Source organism: Plecotus auritus (genome assembly GCF_963455305.1).
Source record: "Plecotus auritus genome assembly, chromosome: X".
Lineage (NCBI taxonomy): Eukaryota > Metazoa > Chordata > Mammalia > Chiroptera > Vespertilionidae > Plecotus > Plecotus auritus.
The window spans coordinates 76,928,622-76,949,831 of NC_137784.1; the positions used below are offsets into that span (position 1 = coordinate 76,928,622).

At 41.8% G+C, this 21,210-nt stretch overlaps 1 protein-coding gene across 4 annotated transcripts in view; it reads right to left on the reverse strand.

The window, feature by feature from the left end:
* Window positions 1–21,210, reverse strand: part of SYTL4 (synaptotagmin like 4) — a 192,864-nt gene that overhangs the window by 69,856 nt on the left and 101,798 nt on the right. The window contains exon 1 of one of the 4 annotated variants that reach the window (XM_080652843.1): window positions 9,718–9,842. The exons of 2 other annotated variants lie outside the window; for them this stretch is intronic. The gene's annotated coding sequence lies outside the window, so the exon portion shown is untranslated. Of the gene's footprint in view, window positions 1–9,717; window positions 9,843–21,210 lie in introns of those variants that run through there. One more of the 4 variants, XM_080652842.1, reaches the window with a different exon arrangement.

Consider the following 21,210-nt stretch of genomic DNA (forward strand, 5'->3'; position numbering starts at 1 on the left):
GGGGGGTTCATGAAGAGACTGGACAAAAATCATACACCTATGGATGAGGACAGTGGGGGGGGAGGTAAGGGCAGAAGGTGGGGTGGGAACCGGGTGGAGGGGAGCTATGGGGGGAAAAAGGAGAAACAATTGTAATAATCTGAATAAAGATTTATTAAAAAAAAAAAAAAATATATATATATATATATATATATATATATATAGTCAGTCCCTAAGCACACCAACATTTCCAAAATAATTAAGAAAGAAGTTCAAATGAGATCAAAAGGGAATGGCCTGAGAAACTGGGTGAAATCTATTTGTGTTTCCAAAGCTAAGGTAGGAGAAAGAGAAAGGTGATTAATGATTTCAAATATGGAAAGAGAGATACACTAAAAACAAGGAGAGATAAGTATCCAATACACAAAGAGAATGAACAGATAATTCTTAAAGGAGGAAGATCAAATGACCAAGAGATATAAAAAAGTAAAAGTTTCACTCTTACTAGTAATAAAAAATTTTTATATTTACCTATCAATTCAGCAAATTTTAAAAAAGACAATATTCAATTTTAAAGAAGGAAGATGTAAGAGGTACTCTCATAATTTGTTTGCAAATGTAATCTGGTGACATCAATCCCAAGTGCCCATCAGTAGAGGAGTGGATAAAAAAGCTGTGGTATATTTACACAATGGAATACTACACAGCTGTAAAAAAGAAGGAACTCTTACTTTTTGTAACAGCATGGATAGACCTGGAGATTATTATGCTAAGTGAAATAGGCCAGTCAGAGAAAGACAAATACCATATAATCTCACTTATATGTGGAATCTAATGAACAAAATAAACTGACAAACTAAGTAGGTCCAGAGACATGGAAGCATGGAAAAGACTAACAGATCTCAGAGGAAAGGGAGATGATGGGGAGAGGTTAACCAAAGAAAGTATATGCATATATGCATAGCACATAGACACAGACAAGTGTGGTGATAGCCAGTGGGGGGGGGGGGTGACTGGGAAGAGGTGGGCAAAGGGAGGGGACAGGGGACATCTGTAATAGTGTCAATAATAAAATAAATAAAATGTAAATTGGTAAAACCTGTTAGAGTAAGTAATGTAACAATTGATTTCTAAAAAAATTGAACTTCAGAGAACTATCACAATTGTGATTAAATTATTGATTATGTGATACATTGTTTAACATATATTTCCCCTGCTAAAATACGTTCCATTTAAAAAGGCCATCATCTATCTTCTTCTCCACATCTTAAGCACCTATCCTAGAAACTGGCATATTGTAGGCCCTCAGTAAATCAACCCATGTTTTCTTAAAAGTTGCAAGCAATAGTTTAAAGACACTGATATTAAAGCTATTCTGATACTTGAAGTGATAAGAGCTACAAACAATAAAGAGTGTAGATGCCATGGAAATTTCCCAGGTCTTAAGAATTACTCAAGTTCAAGGTAGATTTAGATAGTCACAGATATGAAAGCCACAGTGGTCCATCATTTCAACTATTCTGCAGCAGTGTCCAATCTTGTGCCTTCTTAAATTTCTGTCACAGCCACCCAGAAAAAGCCCCCAAACTAGACTGTCTACACTCTGTTTCTACACCTAGGCTTGTGAGTGCTAGAGAGAATGGATACAGGGTTCTGTGACTTGGGGCAGAAACACATTCAAGTTATCCAAACCTTTCTTGGGTTGCTATGATGTGACAATCTGGATGATATGCCTTTAAAGGGCTCCTCTTTCCATCCAACCCCTCACCACTCTCATCAGATGGGACCTCTCTCAAAATCCTGTCCTTCCACAGCTCCTTCCTTCTCCACAGCCTCACCAATACTACCTTCTTTCCCTCCTGTCTCAATGGAAGAGCCACCTCCCTTTCTCTAAGGCCAGTCTTTTCACCTCTTTCAATCTGGAGCCCCCATCCTCTTGCTTTCTCAACAACCTTGCATCATCAAGCTCTGTGCCATCTACACATAAATGGGCTCACCTCTTTTCTATATTTAAAACAAACAAAATTAATTAACAACATTTCTTGACCATCTATAAGAAACACTATCTCCTTCCCATCATAGCCAAGCCCCTTCAAAGTGTATACCATATTCCTTATTAGTCCTCAGTGCTCACTCCCAGCTCTCTACAATTTGCCTTTCTCTCCTCCTGCTGCACTGATGTCGTCATTGACCTCCTAATTGCTAAATCTAATGAATATGTTTTTAAATGTTTTATAGTGTGTTTTATCTGATTACAAGAGTGATACACATCATAAACAAAGTATGACATCTGACAGACTAGAGAGAAAAAAAACTTGCACTATATAACAGGCAATGGGTAAATATCCCTAATAAACAGAGTTCTTGCAAACAAATTAAACATATAAGCCAAAAGAAAAATGTGCAAAGGATATTAAGAAGCAAGTCTCAGAAAAATACAAATAGTTAACACACATGAAAAGATAACACCAGTGATCAGAAAAATGCAAATTAAATCAGTTATATACTGTTTTTTTTCACCTATCAGATTGGCAAAAATTAAAAAGAACGTCCATCTTAGCAAGGACATAAGAAAAGCCACTTTCAATGGTGACAGTATAAACCTTCTTAGATGTCACTTCAGCAGTGCCTACTCACATTTTTAAAAATACATATCCTTTGATATAACAATTCTCCTAATAGAAAGTTATCCTACATAAATATGTGTATGTGTGTGTGCATCTTATATCTATATCCCTCCTTAAGCATTGTGCAAAGATATTTATTTCAGGATTGTGATGGCTCAGACTAAAGTGATAGGCAAATTAGATGGATACATATGACAGAATATATGACACACTTAGAAGTTCTGGTCAACAGGTCTTGCTGATGAATTGGATATTGGGAGGTTGAGAGAAAGACAGGAATGAAGGGTGATCCCAGATTCTTAGTTTGAGCAACTGAATGGATGCTGGTGCCATTTTACTGAGATAGGGGAAGTTGAGGGAAGGGGCTGGGGATGTGAGAGGAATCAGGAGTACTGTTTTGGCCATGTTACATTTGAGATGTCTAATAGGCCATTGGATATGTGAGGCTATAGCTTAAAAGAAAGGTTTAGGTGAGAGACATAAATTTCTGAGTGATGACTGTGTATATATACATGGTATTTAAAGCCATAAAGCTGGATGAATGCTTCTAGGAAGATTTTGGATGGTGAAAAGTCCATGAACTGAGTCCTATGTCACTCCAATGTTCAAAGGTTGGGGAGATAAATTTAGTAGAATAGGGGGACCAAGCAGAAGTTTTCTGTATAAATTTGAGTATCAAATAAGTTAACACACATAAAATGGTGAAGAATCACATATTTACCACCATGTCAAAGGCCCAATTCCTTGCAAGCTTGTCTTTTAAGGGATTCTAGCCCTTTTTTTCTGAATATTTCAAAGCACATTTAAACAGAACAGCATTTTTTTCTTTTATGTTTCCTATGGTTTCCTCACAGTATAATTCTAACATAAAATTAGTCAAGTACTGCCCTGGCCAGTGTAGCTCAGTTGGTTAGAGCATCAGCCTGTGCACCAGAAGGTCACAGGTCACAGGTGTGATTCCCAATCAGGGCAACCTAGGTTGTGGGTTACATGCCTGGTCAAGACACACATGGGACACAACCAACTGATATCTCTCTCTCTCTCTCTCTCTCTCTCTCTCTCTCTCTCTCTCTCTCTTTCTGTGTGTGTGTGTGTGTGTGTGTGTGTGTGTGTGTGTCTGTCTCTCCTCCCTCCCTCTCTAAAAATCAATTTTAAAAAACTAGTCAAGTACTATACAATGCTCAGCAATGGCTTTTCCATAAAGTTCATAATCCATTAACTACCTCAGGCCTAAAAAGCTAAAGGTGACTTGAGACCAGATGCTTAATTTGTGACATCTTTTATTATTTTGGGCTATTCACTTCCCTATTGCACAGTAACTTTCTCCAGCTTCTACTGAGCTCACCAAATGCCTAAAGACATCTGACAATCCACACCCCATCCTCTCAGTGCAGCCTCCCTCCCTATCCACCTGAAGCACAGTATCTTTACATTTCCACTTTAAACTTCAGAAGTTTCCATTCAGAGACTCGTGCCTTAAAAAAGAGAGAGGAAGTACTTCCAACTAGGTCAAAGTTGTTATCAGGAATGCAATCTCAAAGCAAAACTCAGCAGAAGGAAAACAGTGAGAACTGGGCCCAGGGCAACCTTACAGCTGTAGGGTGACAGCCAGGGTTCACTCGATTTCAGTTCTGGGAGACCACCAAAAAAAGTGTCGATTCCTAGAACAGTAATGTCATGCATTAATTCATTTAACAATATTAATAAGCACCTATGTGCCAAGCCCTCTTATGGATGTCGTGGTTCACTGGTGAATAAAACAAACAGAAAACCCTACCCACATGGAACTTACATTATGGAGAGGGGAGAGGAACAGACGAAAATAAAGAAAAATGGATAAAATACGCACTATGATACATTATAGTAATAAGTAAGGAAGGTGCAAATAGGATGTTCAGGTAAGGGTTGCAAGTTAAACAGAATGATTAGGGGTGAAAGCCGGGAGGAGAAACCAAGATGGCGGCATAGGTAAACACCTGAACTGCTGCCTTGCACAACAATTTCAAAACTACAACTAAAAGACAAAATGGACATCATCCAGAACCATAGGAAGGCTGGCTGAGTGGAAATTCTACAACTAGAAGGAAAGAGAAAAGCACACTGAGACTCAGAGGAGCTGCAGGAGGCAGAGGTACTGAGTCACGCGCTCCGAGAGGGCTGGCAACTGAGTACATGGCTGGCTTTCTCAATCGGGAGGGAGACAAAAGCTCCCAACTGCTCTGAACTCCAGTTGGGCGAGACTCTGGGGAACCAAACTCATGCGGGGAGAAACTGGACTGTCTGGCAGCAGGCAAAACTCAAGGGCAGCTTTCTCTCAGAGGTGCTTGCAGCGATTACCGTGGGACACTGAGATCCAGGGGCTTCTTAGGGCAGGGGTGACAGGAAACCATTGATGTTTGCTCTGCCCTGAGATCTTGCCCCATGAAGCCATTGCTGTTTGCTCTGCCCTGAGATTCCGTCCCATCCAAGCTGAGCGCAGAGGCTTTTGCATATGAATGCCCTGGTCCTTTGAATTCTAAACTTACCTAACAAACTGCAGCTGAGTCAGTGAGACCCAGAACATCCAAAAGAAGGCCCAAGGTCCCACAGAAGCTTCACAGCTGGGCCTCATCTGGGCACCTCCAAAACCCAAACAAAGAAGAGGAATCTGCAGATCTCTCCATAGTTCCTGCTGGGTGGCCTCAGGCAGAGACTAAATTAGCACCTCCTTGGAAATCCAAGGGCCAGTGTACCCAGGGGTCAGAGTGGGACCATCCAGATTACAACTCCGCAGATACATAAGGGACACACTCAGGGGGCAGACTCAGTGAGCACCAAAGCCCCACTGAAGCAAGTCTTGTCCCAAGGGTGTCTCCAGCACAGAAGTTCTCCCATCGTAGACACAGCTGATTCTCACAGCCAATTGGCCTGAAGGTAAATTCCTCCCAGTGATAACAACAACAATCAAGGCTTAACTACAACAAGACTGTGCACACAGCCCACAAAGGGGCGCACCAAGAGTGTCCACCTCAGGTAACTGGGGAGGCTGAGCCACTGGGCCCTATAGGACACCTAGCACACAAAGCCACTCTATCAACTCAGGGAAGCAGCCAAAATGCGGAGACAAAGAAAGAGGTCACAAATGAAAGAAATGGAGGAAAACAAACGACTGGATATAGAGTTCAAAACCACGGTTATAAGGTTTTTCAAGAATTTTCTAGAAAAGGCTGATAAATTTAGTGAGACCCTCGAAGATATGAAAAAAAGGACCAACTAGAAATTAAGCATACACTGACTGAAATAAAAAATATTATACAGAGATCCAACAGCAGACTAGATGATCGCAAGAATCAAGTCAAAGATTTGAAATACAAAGAAGCAAAAAAACACCCAACCGGAAGAGCAAAAAGAAAAAAAGAATCCAAAAATATGAAGATAGTGTAAGAAGCCTCTGGGACAACCTCCAGCGTACCAACATCAGAATTATGGGGGTGCCAGAAGAAGAGAGAGAGCAAGATACTGAAAACCTATTGGAAGAAATGACAGAAAACTTCCCCAACCTGGTGAAAGAAATAGACTTACAAGTCCAGGAAGCACACAGAACCCCAAACAAAAGGAATCCAAAGAGGACCACACCAAGACACATCATAATTAAAATGCCAAGAGCAAAAGACAAAGAGAGAATATTAAAAGCAGCAAGAGAAAAACAGTTACCTACAAGGGAGGACCCATATAACTGTCAGCTGATTTCTCAACAGAAACTATGCAGGCCAGACGGGAGTGGCAAGAAATATTCAAAGTGATGAATAGCAAGAACCTACAACTAAGATTACTCTACCCAGCAAAGCTATCATTCAGAATTGAAGGTCAGATAAAGAGCTTCACAGATAAGAAAAAGATAAAGGAGTTCATCACTGCCAAACCAGTATTATATGAACTGCTGGAAGGTATTCTTGAAGAAGAAAAGAAAAGAAGAAGAAGAAGAAGAAGAAGAAGAAGAAGAAGAAGAAGAAGAAGAAGAAGAAGAAGAAGAAGAAGAAGAAGAAGAAGAAGAAGAAGAAGAAGAAGAAGAAGAAGAAGAAGAAGAAGAAGAAAAGGTGAAGATAAAAATTATGAACAACAAATACATATCAACAAGTGAATCTAAAAATCAAGTGAATAAAAAAATGTGATGAACAGAATAAACTGGTGAATATAATAGAATCAGGGGCATAGAAAGGGAGTGGACTGACAATTCTCAGGGGAAAAGGGGTGTGGGGGGTGCGGGAAGAGAATGGACAAAAATCGTACACCTATGGATGAGGACAGTGGGGGGGGGGAGGTAAGGGCAGAGGGTGGGTTGGGAACCGGGTGGAGGGGAACTATGGGGGGAAAAAAGAGGAACAATTATAATAATCTGAACAATAAAAGTTTATTTTTTAAAAAAAACAGAATGATTAGGGAAGGTCCCACGGAGATGACATTTAAGTACAAACTCCTAGCTGTCAGATTTAAAGTGCCTCTTTTGTACTTCAACCCCACCATCACCAGACCTCAGGTCCTTGAAGGCATGGTATCCCCAATTCCTAGCACAAATATTTGTTAATTTCTTGTGCCTAAAACAAAGGGAGCTCTATGATCCAGAGCTTGCCCTTAAAGAGGTTACAACATTCCAGGTGAAAAAAACAATTAAGACAGGTTAAGGGCTTTCCTGAGGTGTAAACAAAGTGAGCGACTTTAGAGCTAAATCTTGAAAAATGAATAGGATTTAATGGCAGGGGAGTGGTATGGGTAGCAAGTTAGCTTTTCAGGGGAAAAAAAAGAGAAGTTTGAGCAAAGGCCCAGAGATGAGATCAGGGAGTACATTTTCTACTGGACTGTCCCTGCCTAAGTTACCCCATCCATCCCACCATAAAACAAGCAAACACTCCCACTCAGGCTGTCTGGACTGGCTGTTGGGGAATCCTTTTCACATACCACATCCTCATTTCTCCCCTAGCCAACAGAAAAGGAAGAAGTTGAGTCAAGAACACACATCCCTAGAATCCAGAGTTACCCATTCCTAACTTCAGCACAATTACTATTGAGCTAAGAGCCCCAGATATTTCGTACAGCTGGGTACATTCAGGGTTGTGTGCTTATGGTGGCAATGTGGTGATTGGACCCCTATTGGAAGTGAAATGGTGAATTGGGTAAGACACCAGTGAGGTAAGTGGTCCAAAGTCTCCACAGTGCATTCAGGGTGGAATCAAGGACCCAAACTTGGGAAATTTTTTTTTTTTAAATATATTTTATTGATGTTTTACAGAGAGGAAGGGAGAGGGATAGAGAGCTAGAAACATCGATGAGAGAGAAACATCGATCAGCTGCCTCCTGCACACCTCCCACCGGGGATGTGCCCGCAACCAAGGTACATGCCCTTGACCGGAATCGAACCCGGGACCCTTCAGTCCGCAAGCCGACGCTCTATCCACTGAGCCAAACCGGTTTCGGCCAAACTTGGGAAATTTTTAATCACTTGTCCTCACTTGTGAGCTATTTAGTGTTTCTAACATCTAAGACAGCAGAGGTGGTATGACAGGGGATAGGAACACAATAGTTCAGTCAGATGACCCAGCTCTGACCCTCATATATTGGGCGACTTGGGGCAAGGCACTTAACCTGTGTCTCCTTTTCATCACAACACAGTTATAATTGTAGTTCCTACTGCATAGAGTTATGAGGATTATATGAGATAATTATGTCAAGAACTTATCAAAGTGCCTGGCTCAGTGGATTCTAACAACCATTATTAGTAGCACCCTTTAAGGGTAAAAACTCAGAGAGTATTATCCAGAATGCTACATATGCTCATAGATCAATTATCCCTCAACATACTCGGACTTAGAGCTAGTATCTGGAAGCTGTGTTACCAGAAATGTTCACCCCCTGCCAGGAAAAGTCTCAAAAACCAAGTTGGTGGTCTTTTCCTACTAGGATTTCCAGCAGGTGTTAAAAAAAAAAAAAGTCAACTGCAACTACAACAAAATACTTCCTCGGGGCCCCAATTCTTTGCATCAGACATTGTTCTCTCCACAAACCAGCGGGTAAACACATTAGGTCATTAATACCGAAATATTAATGGATTTATTGAAGGGTGGAGGTAGGAACCTGAAAAAGCAGAAAAGAAGCCAGTTAAAAATAGGATGTACTGAAGACTAATTTCTGCCACAAATGTTCAAGGTCTAGGGCCAACCCTGGTAAAGGCTGTATTCTGGAATGCTAGGTCCTCTGGTTCTGAAGAAGCAGGGTACTGGGGGAAGAAAAGGTTAGTTAATGACAGACCACTTGTTCAAGCCACCAGAATTCTAACCAAATGATTTCCCCACCAAAAATCAACCATTTCATTCTACATTAAGGGCTGAAGGCATTCATCTACCCCTTTACAAACCATAACAGAAGACAGAAGTGTTCTGTACCTTTTCTGGGGGTTCTGGAGACCCTCCTCCAAAAGCAAATCCCTGAAGCCTGCTTGAAGGTTGGCAAGAAAAAGCAGTTCAGCTCCAGAGCACACAGCTCCGTCCGGGCCCCAAGTACTGAGGAAGCCCACTAAGGCAGGACTGGGGCCGGCAGCCTTTACCTGCGGCAGGCCGGTTGGCTGGCCAGGGAAGCGGACGCTACCAGACGTCGGCCCGTCCGGAAGAAGCGCGGGGCTGAGACCACGCGGGAAGGCTGGGCGCTGCCAGAGGAACCAGCGAAAGGTGACTCGACGCCTCTGAGGGCGCAGCTCCCGCTAGGAACTCGACCCCACCCCCGCCCCGGGGCCAGCTCTTGGGACGTGCCTCAGCTCCCGCAAGCGGGAAAAGCCAGCCACTCCGCGCGAGGCGAGACAGGGTACACAGAAGGGCACAGCCTGCCTTAGCGACGGCCGAGAAAAGGAAGGGGCCCGCGAGAAAGCCAACTGGCGGGGAGGGATCACCCCAAGCAGACTGGAGTGAAGGCTTGGGGTTTGCAGTCCACAGAGGCAGGCAAGGGAAGGGACAGGAAAGACTGGGAGAGCCCAGCGGGTAGGGCGCAGGTCCCTGAGATGGGGGTGGGGGCGCAGAGAAAAGGGATTGGGGGCCCGGGAGGAGTGGGGGCCCGGCGAAGTGGCGACCTCTGGCCGCGGACCTACCTGTCACCTGCAACAGGTGCCAGGAGAGGGCGAGACGTCTCAGTGTCCGATTCAGGACAGGGTCTACAGCTCCGGGAAGACTGCAATCTTGCTCAGGCGGCCGGCCCTTCTCACCCTCCTGGGAGGCGGAAAAAGCTGCAACTTTCCCTGGAGCGGGGAGGAGCTGGACTCTTAAAGGGGCCGCACAGGGCTCTGGGCTCCTTAGTAGGGGATCGCGCCACTCCAAGGGGAGCATTTGGAGACAAAGCCTTAAAGCACTGGACAGATGTCCTCCCGGGTTAGGAAAGGGAGCTTGAGGACTAAGGATAAGACTAGACCGGACCCCGCTGTCACTTCCATCTGTGGTCACTCTCTCAGATGATAAATTACCTGCCTCTGCCACTCAACTGAGCCCAAAGTTATCAAACTTTTGTCGTGTTCTTTTAGGAAGATGAAGACTCTACCATATAATTTGGAGAAATAAAATATGATACCATTCTGATCATTTGACTTTCCGTCTTTTATGGCAAAGAAAAATGTCCGTCTAAAATAGAAACATTTTGAGCAAAGGACATAAGACTAAATTCACACACGGACACAATTGGTACATCCAACTCAGAATAATCAAAGAATAGCGAATTAGAATAATAATGAGATTCTTTGGCAAAGGTTTTTTGCTTGTTTTCATAATAATGATGACAAAGGGGCCACCAGACAAATTATATCATAATTGCTAGTGGGAGTGTATGTTGGTTAAAAACCCTTTTAGAAAGCATGTGAGCAATATATCGAGACAGTAAAATGTTCATATCTACCCAGTAATTGGAGACTCCTCTCCGCTTCTTTTCCTCCCTTCCTCTCTTTCCCTCCCTTCTTCTCATCACCCATTAACCAAACTCGAGTCCCTCTCAAATGTTATTAGCAATTAAATACACTCAAGACTCTTACCATGTTAAAAAAACAAAACAAAAAAAAATAGTTCTCCTTACACACTAGGTACCTCCCCAGCTCCTCCTTATGGGCAAATTTAATTGAAAATGTGCATTTTCAATCTCCATTCCCTTTCTTCTTGGCTTCCTTCTCTAACACTCCACTGAAACTGTGTTCAACAAGATACTCAACCATGCCAATAAATAAGTAAATAAATAAATAAGGCATTTTCAGTCCTTACCTTGTTTGACCTCTCTCCTACATTTAATGCTGTCAACAATTTCCTTCTCCTTGAAAGTCTTTCTGTGGCATCTATGACACCATACTCTTCTGCTGTTCCTCGTACACCTTTGCCCTCTCAGTCTCTTTTGTAGATTCCACTCTGCTATCTAACCTGTGAAAGTCAGACATTCTCTGGGCGAGGCTCCCTATACTGTCTTCCTAATGATCTCTTTCACTCATTTGACTTTAATTACCACACCTATATGGCCACAACAGTATTTTATGTATCTATCTAGACCTTGCCACTGAGCACTGCTTTCTGGACGTCTCCACTTGAATGTCTTGCAGGCAAACTCAAAACATCCAAAGATAAACCTATCATCTTTTCTCTTAAATTTGCTCCTCGTCCAGTGTTTCCTATCTCAAAATAAAAAACCAAGGCAGAAACTTGGCACCTAACATAATCCCTGACACATAGGAGGCCCTCACCAACAGTTGTATAATGATTGAATGTGTATTTCACAGACTTTTTGTACAACAATGCTAATTGAAATATTACTTAGAATAATCAAATACTAGGGGATAAACCTAATGGTTCAATAGTTAAGTAAATTAGTGTAATCATACAATGGAATATTATATAGCCAATAAAACTGGCACAGTAGTCCCTCCCTGTCCGTGAGAGATATATTCCAATGCACCCAGGGGATGCCTGAAGCCACAAATAGTACTGAACCCTATATATATACTATGATTTTTTCCTATACATACATACCTTTTCATTTAAAGGAAGCACTTTATGGCTTCTCTTTGGTATATTTAAATTGCCAGCATCACTACTCTTGCACTTTGTGGCCATTATTAAGTACAATAAGGGTTACTTGAACACAAGCACTGCAATACCATAACAGTTGATCTGATAATCTAGACAGCCAGACATTAATAATGGCCAGATAGTGTATTTACAGTATGGATACACTAAACAAAGGGATGATTCACATCCTGAATGGGATGGAGCAGGACAGCATGAGATTTCATCACACTACTCAGAACTGCACACAATGTAAAACTTATGAATTGTTCATTATTGGAATTTTCCACTTAATATTTGCCAACTGCAGTTGACCTCGGGTAACTGAAACCATAGAAAGCAAATTGGCAGATAATGGGGACTACTGTGTTTACACATAGTTCATAATGACAAGAAAATGCTTATGTCCAATATTAATTGAAAGTAGGATACAACATTTAATATAAAATATAATCACAAATAATGGGAATGGGAAGATATTAATGAAAAAAGTCTACAAAGAAATGTGCAAAATATTAATAATGGCCATCTCTAGGTGGTGGAAGTAAATGAATTTTTCCTTTTCCTCCTACTTTTCTATATTTGTCAACTTTCTTAAAATAAGCATGTATAGCTTTCATAATATAAAACATATTTTTTGAAACTCTTTAATAGAGAAAGAAAAAAATCATTTTATTTCTAGAAGACAAAACTGTAAAATTCAGCTCCCAGGGTCTACCAAAGTGTTTTCTTTTCTTTTTTTTCTTTTTTTGAGGACATAAGCTTTTTATTTTATTTTACTAGAGGCCCAGTGCACGAAATTCATGCATGGGGGGTGTCCCTCATCCCAGCCTGCATCTTCTCCAATCTGGGACCCCTCCAGGGATTTCCGACTGCCCATTTAGGCCTAATTGGGATTGGGCCTAAATGGGAAGTCAGACATCCCTCTCAAAATCCAGGACTGCTGGCTCCTAATCCAGGAATGCTTGCCTGCCTTCCTGCCTGATTGCCCCTAACCACTTCTGCCTGCCAGCCTGATCATCCCCTAACCACTCCCAGCCAGCTTGATCGAGGCCTAACTGCTCCCCTGCTGGCCCAATTGCCCTTAACTGCCCTCCCCTGCTGTCCTGGTCGCCCCTAACTGTCCTCTCTTGCAGGCCTGGTTGCTCCCAACTGCCCTCCCCTGCTGGCCCAGTCACCCCTAACTGCCCTCCCTTGACAGCCTGGTCACCCCTAACTGCCCTCCCCTGCAGGCCTGGTTGCTCCAAACTGCCCTGACCTGCTGCTCCGGTCACCCTTAACTTCTCTGCCTTGCCAGCCTGGTCACCCTGAACTGCCCTCCCATGTTGGCCCAATTGCCCTTAACTTCCCTCCCCTGCCTGCCTGGTCACCCCTAACTGCCCTCCCCTGCTGGCCTGGTCGCCCACAACTGCCCTCCCCTGCCAGCCATCTTGTGGCGGTCATCTTGTGTCTACATGGGGGTGGCCATCTTTGACCACATGGGGGCAGCCATCTTGTGTGTTGGAGTGATGGTCAATTTGCATATTAGTGTTTTATTAGATAGGATTTTTTTCTCAGTTTGAACATTTTGTTCTCATATATTTTCTTTTTTCAATTTTTTAAAATTTTATTGTTTAAGGTATTACAAATAGTAGTGCATATGTCTCCTTCCCCCCACCCCCCACTGACCTCACCTCAGCCTCCCCTACCGCCCAGCACTTACCCTTGTCCCCCCACCCCCAGTGTCTTGCATCTGTTGGTTGTGCTTATATGCATGCATACAAGTCCTTTGGTTGATCTCTTACCCCCTAACCCTCCCCTACAATCCCGCTATAGTTTGACAGTCTGTTCAATGCTTCTTTGCCTCTGTCTATTTTTGTTCAACAGTTTGTAATGTTATTTATTATCCATAAATGAGTGAGATCATATGGTATTTATCTTTCACTGACTGGCTTATTTCACTTAGCATAATGCTCTCCAGATCCATCCATGCTGTTGCAAATGGTAAGAATTCCTTCTTTTTTAAAGCAGCATAGTATTCCATTGTGTAGATCAGGGGTCCTCAAACTTTTTAAACAGGGGGGCAGTTCACTGTCCCTCAGACCGTTGGAGGGCCGGACTATAGTTTAAAAAAACAACTATGAACAAATTCCTATGCGCACTGCAGGCCAGGGACGAGTCGGCTGCTAAGCAAGACAGGCAGTGGCACCCGGCGGGCCGGATAAATGTCCTCGGTGGGCTGCATGTGGCCCGCAGGCCGTAGTTTGAGGACGCCTGGTGTAGATGTACCACAATTTACTAATCTATTCATCAGCTGATGGGCATTTAGGCTGTTTCCAAATCTTAGCTATTGTAAATTGTGGTGCTATGAACATAGGGGTGCATATATCCTTTCTGATTGGTGTTTCTGTTTTCTTGGGATATATTCCTAGAAGTGGGATCAGTGGGTCAAATGGCAGTTCCATATTTAATTTTTTGAGGAAACTCCACACTGTTTTCCACAGTGGCTGCACCAGTCTGCATTCCCATGAGCAGTACACGAGGGTTCCTTTTTCTCCACATCCTCTACAGCACTTGTCATTTGTTGATTTATTGATGATAGCCATTCTGACAGGTGTGAGATGATACCTCATTGTCTTTTTGATTTGCATCTCTTGGATGATTAGTGACTTTGAGCATGTTTTCATATGTCTCTTGGCCTTCCTTCTGTCTTCTTTCAAAATGTATCTATTTAGGTCTGTTGCCCATTTTTTATTGGATCATTTATCTTCCCTTTATTAAGTTGTATGAGTTCCTTGTAAATGTTGGAGATTAAACTCTTATCTGAGATAACATTGGCAAATATGTTCTCCCATGCAGTGGTCTTTCTTGTTGTTTTGTTGATGGTTTCTTTTGTTGTGCAAAAGCTTTTTATTTTGATGTAGTCCCATTTGTTTATTTTCTCTTTAGTTTCCATTGCCCTAGGAGCTGTATCGGTAAAGATATTGTTACGACAAATATCTGCTATTTTTTTGGCCTATGGCTTCTTCTAAGATTTTTATGGTTTCCCGTCTTATGTTTAAGTCCTTTATCCATTTTGAGTTTATTTTTGTGCAGGGTGTAAGTTGGTGGTCTAGTTTCATTTTTTTACAAGTATCTGTCCAGTTTTCCCAACACCATTTATTGAAGAGACTGTCTTGTCTCTATTGTATGTTCTTGCCTCCTTTGTCAAATATTAATTGAGCATACTGGCTTGTGTTGATCTCTGGGTTCTCTGTTCTGTTCCACTGGTCTATATGTCTGTGCTTGTGCCAGTACCAGGCAGTTATGAGAACAGTGGCTTTGTAGTATAGCTTGATATCTGGTATTGTGATCCCTCCAACATTGTTCTTCTTTCTCAAGATTGCTGCAGCTATTCGGGGTCTTTTTATATTCCAGATGAATTTTTGGAAAATTTGTTCTAGGTCTTTGAAGTATGCCGTTGGTATTTTAATGGGGATTGCATTGAATTTATAGATTGCTTTGGGTAGTATGGACATTTTAATGATGTTGATTCTACCGATCCATGACCATGGTATATTTTTCCATTTGTTCATGTCTTCCTCTATCTCTTTTTTTAGCATCCTGAAATTTTCTGAGTACAGGTCTTTATCTCCTTGGTTAACTTTATTCCTAGGTATATTAATTTTTTTGTTGCAATGGTACATGGGATTGCTCTTTAATTTCTCTTTCTGTGAGTTCATTATTGGTGTATAGAAAAGCCATAGATTTCTGGGTGTTAATTTTGTATCCTTCTATTTTGCCGAATTCATTTATTAGTCTAGTAGTTTTTTTTGTTTGTTTGTTTTTTTTTTTTTTTTTTAATATATTTTATTGATTTTTACGGAGAGGAAGGGAGAGGGATAGAGAGTTAGAAACATTGATGAGAGAGAAACATTGATCAGCTGCCTCCTGCACACCCCCCACTGGAGATGTGCCTGCAACCAAGGTACATGCCCTTGACCGGAATCGAACCTGGGACCTTTCAGTCCGCTGGCTGACGCTCTATCCACTGAGCCAAACCGGTTAGGGCAGTCTAGTAGTTTTTTGATGGAGTCTTTGGGGTTTTCTATGTACAATATCATGTCATCTGCAAATAAGGACAGCTTTACTTCCACTTTTAAATTTGGATTCCTTTTGTTTCTTCTTGTCTAATCACAAAGGCTAGTACTTCCAATACTATATCAAAGAGGAGTGGTGAGAGTGGACATCCCTGTCTTGTTCCTGTTCTTAGGGGAAATGGTTTTAGTTTTTCCCATTGAGTGTGATGTTGGCTGTGGGTTTGCCATATATGGCTTTTATTATGTTGAGGTATGATCCTTCTATTCCCACCTTGCTGAGAGTTTTTATCAAGAAAAGGTGTTGGACTTTGTCAAGTGCTTTTTCTGCATCAATGGATATGATTATATGGTTTTTTATCTCTATCTCTCAGTTTGTTTATGTGGTGTATAACATTTATTGATTTGCGGATGTTGTACCATTCTTGCATCCCTGAGATAAATCCTACTTGGTGATGGTGTATGATCTTTCTAATGTAATGCTGGATTTGATTTGAATTTTGTTGAGGATTTTGGCATCTATGTTCACGAGGGATATTGGCCTGTAATTCTCTTTCTTTGTATTGTTTTTATCTGGTTTTGGGATTAGGGTAATGCTGGCTTCTTAGAAAGAGCTTGGAAGTACTCCTTCCTCTTGAATTTTTTTTAATAGTCTGAGAAAGATAGGTTTTATTTCTTCTTTGAATGTTTGATAAAACTCCCCTGTGAAGCCATCTGGTCCAGGGCTTTTGTTTGTTGGAAGTTTTTTTTATTACTGCTTCAATTTCCTCCATAGTTATCAGCCTATTCAGATTTTTTATTCCTCCTGGTTGAGTTTTGGAAGGTCATATTTTTTAAGGAATATATCCATTTCTTCTAGGTTGACCAGTTTGTTGGAGTAGAGTTGCTCATAGTATTTTTTTATGATTCTTCATATTTCTGTGGGATCTGTTGTTATTTCACCTCTTTGGTTTCTGATTTTGTTTATTTGGGTCCTCTCTCTGCTTCTTGGTGAGCCTGGCTAGCAGTTCATCAATCTAATTTATCCTTTCAAAGAACCAGCTCTTGGTTTCATTGATCTTTTGTATTGATTTTTTGGTCTCTATGTCATTTATTTATGCTCTGGTCTTCATTATTTCCTTCCTTCTGATCACACTGGGCTTTTCTTGTTGATCTCTTTGTAATTCTTCAAGTTGCAGAGTTAGATGGTTTATTACCAGTTTTTCTTGTTTTTTGATGTAGGCCTGTAATGCTATGAACTTCCCTCTCAGGACTGCTTTCACTGTGTCCCAAAGATTTTGGATTGTTGTGTTTTCATTGTCAATTGTTTCCAGGATGTGTTTTATTTCTTCTTTGATCTCTTTGGTAACCCACTCATTGTTTAATAGTATGCTATTCAGCCTCCAAGTCTTTGAATTTTTGTCATTGTTTTTACTGTAATTGATTTCTACTTTTATGTCATTTTGATATGAGAAGATGCTTGATATGATTTCAATCCTCTTGAATTTGGAGAGACTTTGCCTGTGTCCCAATATGTGGTCTATTTTTGAAAATGTCCCATGTGTATTTGAGAAGAATGTATATTCTGTACTTTTGGGGTGGAATGTTCTAAAGATGTCAGTTAAGTTCATCTAATCTAGTGAGTCTTTTAAGATTAATGTTTCTTTGCTAATTTTTTGTCTAGAGGATTTATCCAGTGATATTAATGGGGTATTAAAGTCTCCTACTATGATTGTGTTGCTGTGAATCTCTCCTCTGATATCTTCCAGAAGTTTTTTTTTATATATTTGGGTGCTCCTGCATTGGGTGCATAAATGTTTACCACAGTTATGTCCTCTTGTTGTATCGATCCCTTTAGAATTATGAAGTGGCCTTTATTAGCTCTTATTATGGTCTTCAAGTTGAGGTCTATTTTGTCAGATATAATTATTGCTACTCCAGCATTTTTTTTCATTTCCATTTGCTTGATAGATATTTTTCCATCCCTTCATTTTCAGTCTGTGTGAGTCCCTTGTTCTGCAGTGGGTCTCCTGTAGATAGCATATATATGGGTCATGTTTTCTTATCCATTAACTCACTCGATGTCTTTTATTGAAGCATTTAATCCATTTATGTTTAATGTTATTATTGATAGGTACTTGTTTGTAGCCATTTCTATACTTTAAGCCTGTGTTCCTTCCTCCATTTCTACTTCTTCTTTTTACAGCATTCCCTTTAGCATTTCTTGCTTTGCTGGCTTGGTAGTGATAAACTCCCTTAGCCTTTTTTTGTCTGCAAAGCTCCTGATTTCCCCTTCAATTTTGATTGATAGTCTTTCTGGATAGAGTATTCTTGGATTCAGTCCTTTGCTTTGCATCACATTGTATACCTCCTTCCATTCCCTTGTAGCTTGATGTGTTTCTGTTGAGAAATCATTTGATAACTGATGGGGAAGTCTTTGTAGGTAACTGTCTCTCTCTTGCAGTCTTTAAGATTCTCTCTTTGTCATTAACATTTTCCATTGTAATTATGACGTGTCTTGCTGTGGGTCTTTTGGGATTCATCTTGCTTGGGACTCTCTGTACTTGTGTAACTTCTTTCTTCCCCATATCCAGGAAGTTTTTTGTCATTATTTCTTCAAATAGATTTTCTAATCCTTGCTGCTCTTCTTGTCCATCTGGCAGCCCTATTATATGTATGTTACTTTGTTTTGTGTTGTCCCAAAGCTCCCTTTGGCTCTCCTGCTTTTTAATTTTTTTCTCCAATTGCTGTTCAGATTGAGCTTGTTTCTCTACCTTATCTTCTAACTCACTAATTTGGTCCTCTGCTTCTTCTAGTCTGCTGTAGAAACCTTCCATGGTGTTTTTTATTGTAGTTATATCACTTTTGATTTCTTCCTGATTTTTGCATAGGTTGTTGATTTTCTCATTCATCCGGTGTATGAACTGTACGACCATTACTCTGAATACTTTTTCTATCATGTTGCATGCTTCTGTTTCACTTATTTCCTTTCTTGGAGACTCCTCATTTTCTTTCCTCTGGGGATTGTGTCGTCTTGCCATTCTGACTATCACCAGAAGGTTCAAACATCGAGTTGCATGGGCCTGGGCTGTGTGCAGTGGGAGCTTGGCACCACCTGAGTGTCACTGAAGAGCTCTGACACCAAGATGTGTGGCTGCCATGGGTTCATGGGAGCCACGCTCACCCAGGATCAGAGTCACTGGCGCTCAGTGTGGCCTCATGTGCACACCTAGAATCAGGGACCTCACCTGTGCCGCACTGAAACAGAGACCCCGCTGGTGTGTGCCGAAAATCAGAGTCCCCTAGTGTGTGCCAGGAGTCAGAGTTTCCCTGTGTCCACACGAAGAATCAAGTATCAGAGTCTCTGTTGCTTGGTGTGGCTTCGCGCCGAGAATCAGGGTTCCTGTGTGTACATGCTCCAAGAATTGGAGTCATTGGCTCTTAGTGTTAATGCACTAGGAATCAGGGATCCTAGGCGCATGTGATGAGAAACAGAGTCAAGAATCAGGGTCCCGGTCAGCTTGGGGGACCAGGTTGCACAGTAGCACTGTGTTGGCAGGAGGTCCACTCCTGTGCTGCGGAAAACAGACTTGCGTGTGCACTTGCCCAGAATCGAAGTCAGGTAGCACTGCCGCCCTGCGTGGGCATGGGGTTTGGTCACGATTGCGTTTCAGGGAACAGATTACCAGTGACCGTGCACTCCCACACTCAAATACCTTTATCAGTGTTGTGGCCCCGTGCAAGGGGCGGATCTAGCAGTTCCTATGGCACTGCCTGTGGGAAGGGGGATGGGCTCTGTGATTCACAGAAATCTGCAGCCCATATGTCTGGATTCTTGGTGTCTGTGGGTCTGCAGCTGTGGTCACAGGTCTCTGTCCCCAGTGGCTGCTGGGTCCTGGTTTGCGTCTGAGACCAGACTGGGTGGTGCTGAGGCCAGGAACCTAGTCTCAAGCAGTTCTGTTTTTCAAGATGGCGTGGTCTCTGCACCTGCACTGGCTGCCCCGGGAGTGTCCCCGGTGGCAGCATGGCTCCACAGTCTAAGACTGCCAGGTTTGACAGCTCCTTGGAAGACCTGCAGGATCTAACTGTCCCTAGATCATACACACACACACCACACACGTCCACAAACTCCTCTATTGCTCCCTCACTCACTCACACTCTCTCTCTCCCTAACTTCCTGCCGGTCAGCATCTTCAGCCCAAGTGTTTCCCTCCATACTTTAATTCTTCAATAGTCTGCCTACAGCCTGAAGTGCAAAGAAGCCACTTCAAAAAGAAGATCCTTTTGTTTTATCTAGCTTCCCCAACTCCATCCTCAGGGGCTCTCCGCTCAGCCCTAGGCATTGTGTATTTTCACCTTTTTTACTCTTCAAAAAAAAATTTTTTTAATTTAAATTCTTTATTGTTGGCAGCCCTATTATATGTATGTTCTTCAATGTCTCCTTTCCCCACCCCCATGGACCTCTCCCTGGACACTCCCACCCCCCAGCACATGCCCTCACTCCCCTACTGTCTGTGTCCATGGGGTATGCTTATATGCATGCATACAAGTCCTTTGGTTGGTCTTCTACCCCCTCCATCCCCCTTCCCTGCCTTCTCTCTGAGGTTTGACAGTCTATTCAATACTTCTCTGTCTCTGGATCTGTTTTTGTTCATCAGTTTATGTTGTTCATTATATTCCACAAATGAGTGAGATCATGTGATATTTATCTTTCTCTGACTGGCTTATTTCACTTAACATAATGCTCTCCAGGTTCATCCATGCTCTTGCAAATGGTAAGAGTTCTTTCTTTTTTACAGCAGCATAGTATTCCATTGTGTAGATGTACCACAATTTTCTAATCCACTCATCTGCTGATGGGCACTTAGACTGTTTCTAAATCGTAGCTATTGTAAATTGTGCTGCTATGAACATAGGGGTGCATATATTCTTTCTGATTGGTGTTTCTGATCTCTTGGGATATATTCCTAGAAGTGGGATCACTGGGTCAAATGGGAGTTCCATTTTTAGTTTTTTGAGGGAACGTCATACTGTTTTCCACGTGGCTGCACCAGTCTGCATTCCCACCAGCAGTGCATGAGGGTACCTTTTTCTCCACATCCTCACCAGCACTTGTCATTTGTTGATTTGCTGATGATAACCATTCTGACAGGTGTGAGATGGTACCTCATTGTCATTTTGATTTGCATCTCTCAGATGATTAGTGACTTTGAGCATTTTTTCAAATGTCTTTCAGCCTTCAGTATGTCCACTTTTGAAAAGTGTCTATTTAGGTTCTTTGCCAATTTTTTTGATTGAGTTGTTTATCTTCTTTTTGTTAAGTTGTATGTGTTCCCTATAAATTTTGGAGATTAAACCCTTATCAGATGTAACATTGACAAATACGTTCTCCCATGGAGTGGACTCTCATTGTTTTGTTGATGGTTTCTTTTGCTGTGCAGAAGCTTTTTATTTTGATGTAGTCCCATTTGCTTTTTTTCTCCTTAGTTTACATCATCTTAGGAGACCTACCAGTAA